Here is a 4,032-nt window from a genome sequence, read left to right on the forward strand (position 1 = left end):
ATCACCCCGGTAAGTCACCATATAACATCTGACACCGTACATAGTTATTACAATATTACTGACTACATTCCCTATGCTGTACTTTGCATTCCTGACTATTTTTATAAATGGCAATTTGTACTTCTTAATTCCTTCACCTTTTTCACCCATCCCCCTGACCCCTCGCCCAAATATGGCAACTGTCAGTTTGCCTGGGGGGCTAGGTTTTAAACTTACGCATATCTGAGATTCACCATTCTGTCCTTGGGTTCAAGCTGGATCAGCCTTGAAACATAATTAGGAGTTTCTCTTTCCTTTCCTATCAAGTCCCTTGTTTCCTTCCTTCCTTCCTTCCTTCCTTCCCTTCCTTCCTTCCTTCCTTCCTTCCTTCCCTCCTTCCCTCCTTCCCTCCTTCCCTCCTTCCCTCCTTCTTTCCTTCTTTCCTATCCCATAACCCATTCTGCAGGATCTAAGTCTAGTTCTAGGACCTAGAATTTCCCAGGAACTAAGGCATGAGGCAGAAAACAAGAGAAGCAGTAGATATTTTGCCAAGAAGAGGTGCTGCTCTTGATGCTCTAAGTTCTAACACCTGCCATCCCTAACACCAGTCCTGGTTTCCAGGAAGCGTTGGAGGTGTTCAAATACATAGGAGGCCCTGGCCAACCTGGAATAGCTGTGGGGATCTCCAGGAGCGAGAAAGACTGGAATTAGCCTGTACTTAGTGGAGTTTTATAGGTAGTGATTAAACACCTGTTAAAAAGCAATTATTAAATGATTAAACACCCATGACTGACCTTTTCCAAGAGTGTGGTCTAAAGAGCAGCAGCATCAAATCATCTAAAATATTGCTAGAAACCCAGAATCTGAGCCCTCCATCCCAGGCTGACTGAAGCAGATTCTGTTTCAGCATGGTCCTGTAATGATTTGTGTCCACATCTAAATTTCAGAAGCACAGCCATAGATATTCCAAAGTGGTCTCTTAAAAGCATGTTCCAAGAACCAGTGTTATAAAAGCTGTCAGCAACCTACCACTCTGCAGCAACTTGCCTTCTCCAAGGGCCAACAGCAGGAGAAGGTGTCACTAATTAACTGCCCCATTTTTTCCAGTCGTCATAGGGTCACCTCCCTTTCTGGCTCAAATCAAGGGGCCATTGTGGTTTGAGAGACTGCTGGAATGGAGGCAGTGGGGAGGAGAGAGAAGTGGAGTGGTGTGTGAAGATGCCATGCCAGTTCCCCCAACAACCGTTCCCATGCTCTGTGGCATGATTCCTGCCCCCCCCCACCCAACCCCGCCCCATGACAGGTCAGGAGAGGTCAGAGCAAGAAGCCCTAGAAGCTGTGTGTTTCCTAAGAACTGCCAGCCTGGCTGGTTTAAGAGAAATGCTGCCCTAAACCTGGAAACAACTGAGATGTTCACCAGGAGATGAACGGGTAAACAGACTGTGGTGTAGCCATATGCTGGAATACTACTCACAATAAGAAGGAATGCGTTATTGATACATGCGGTAACAGGGCTAAATCTCAAAACAATTTTTTAAAAAGCAGCCAGAACCACCCACCTCCCCGAAAAGAAAAAGAGCAACACTGTATAATTGCATGTATATAAAACTCTAGAAAATGCAAACTAATCTATAGTGGCAAACTTCAGATCGGTGGTTCTTGGGAATAAGAGGTAAGCAAGAGCAGGAGGGAGAGATTATAAAGGGGCCACTAGAAAACTTTTGGAGGTCATAAATATATTCTCTATCTTGATTCTAGTGATAATTTCCTGTATGTATGCACATGTCAAAGTTTATCAAACTGTATACTTTTAAATGTGCAGCTAATTATATATCAATCATACCTCAGCAAAGCTGAGAGAGAGAAGCTGCTGGTCAGAATAACCAAGAGCCAGGGAAGAACAATGAGAAGAAAGAACAATGGAGAGAAGCCTGGGGCCAGGGCAAGACAGAAACCAGAGATAAGGTGACTCCTGGCCCCCTTTGACCTTCAGACTGTGGGAAGGTGGCCTGGGCTTGGCAGACTAGAGAAGAACCCACCTGGGAGAGCCATCCAGTCCCCAGTTCATCTCTGGCCCGAAGAATTCTTTTGAGAACCAGTGGCAGGCTGGCACCCAGGAACATACGCTTTTTTTGATGGAGGGAATCCGCACTCCTAAACTGGCTCTGAAATAGACCTCTCTTAGTAGAGAGTCAGGGGACAATGGGGGCCCCTCTATTCTGAGCCATGCCTGGCTCTCTGCTTTCTAAGCCAAAGTCAGATGGCCTTCTGGTGGCAGAGTGAGGCCTTGTTCACCAGGACAGTGGCCCCATGGCACTGGCACTGTGTGTGGGAGACAGGGGACAGAGGTTGACCTGGGTTTGGGGAGCTTCCTAAACTTGTCAGATGCCGGGCTACCTCCCATCACTTTGACCCGGGAGGTTATCCTAGGTGTTAAATGGCTTATAGTATCCATGTTCGACATCAGTGGCTGCCACTTACTTCAGGGCCACTGAGTAGATGACATTGTTTATAAAAGGCAGCCCTGAGAGCCTTTTTTCAGCTGGATTTAACTGGCCACGCGAGCTGACTGTTTTTGTTTTTGTTTTTTGTTTTTTGTTTTTTTTACTAGCATCACCTCTGTCAACTAAGCAGCAGTAGCAATATCCTCCAAAGCTAGACACCTATGGGAAAGCTGCATTTATCTTCAGTGGCTCTGAGGTGACCTTTCTCCTATACTGGGGGAAGAGAGAAGCAGTGACATGTATGTCCCTTTAGGAAAGTCTGACTAGAGGTGTGGCATCATGAGCACTTACACAGCCTGCTTGAAGATTGCAACTCAGGCTTCGTATTTTTTAAATTCCTGTGTAATTTACGTATGGTAAAATTGCCCTAAGTGTATCGTCCAGTGGGTTTCGGTAAATGAGTGCAGAAGTGACACCACTACCTTAACTAAGATACAGAACAGCTCCCTCTCTCTCGGTATTCCCTCACGTTTGCTTATAGTCAACCACTCGAAGATCATACAAATGTAAGCGTACGGGACATATGTAGACTTTGGGGTCTGGCTTCTTTCATTTAGCACAGTGTTTTCGAGGTTCATCCATGCTACAGCATGATCTGTAGTTCATCACTTTCCATTGCTGAATAATATTTCATTGTATTCATGTGGCAGTTTTTTTATCCATTCTCAGTAGAAAGACATTTGGGTTGTTTCCAGCTTTAGGTGATTTTGAATAAAGCTACCATGGATATTCACATAAAGTTTGTTTTGTGAATATAGGTTTTTATTCCAGTTAGCAGTGGAATTGTTGGGTCACATGGTGAGTGAGTGTTTAACTTTATAAGAAACTGCTGGCCTCTTTTTTTTTTAAAGTGGTTGTACAATTTTACATTCCCACTAGCAGTGCATGAGAATTCCAGTTACTTCACACCCTAACCAACATTTGGTGTGTTTAGTTTATTTTTATTTTTTATTTTATATTTTTTTAGCCATTCCAGTAGGTGGTAGTACCTCACCGCAGTTTTAATTTTTCATTTCTCTAATGAAAATGTTATTGAGCATCTTTTCATGTGCTTGTTTGCCATTCGTCTAGCTTTTTAGGTGACCCGTTTAATGCTTTGTTCTAGCATCCTTTTTAGTAGCTGAGGTTGAGACTCCGTACATAATAGGGCCGTTTGTCTTTCACCTGCCTGCATAAACTGTCTTAGAAACTCAAAGAAACTAAAAAAATGCACCCTGAGAAATTTGGGGAGAAGGAGAGTAGATAATAGAGATCAGTGTAATATTGCCAAAAGAAAAGGTGTTTCGTTAGGATGTAGAAAGATAGGGTAGATGTTTTCTCAGATGGATCTACAAGAAGGAGGAGGACGGGAGTGGAGGAGGAAGCCCTGATTCTATCCCAGGAGGAGCAAAGGAGATGTAGCATGCAGGAGATGAGAACCTTCTGCTACTCTAGAAGAGATTCTCAAGAGATACCGTTTCCTTGGGCCTTTCCGTAGAAGTAGGAAGCAAGCGATAAAATGAAGTGGCGATGAGTTACAAATACAAAACATGGAACTAAATATGAAACT

Source organism: Pteropus alecto, unplaced genomic scaffold (genome assembly GCF_000325575.1).
Source record: "Pteropus alecto unplaced genomic scaffold, ASM32557v1 scaffold50, whole genome shotgun sequence".
Lineage (NCBI taxonomy): Eukaryota > Metazoa > Chordata > Mammalia > Chiroptera > Pteropodidae > Pteropus > Pteropus alecto.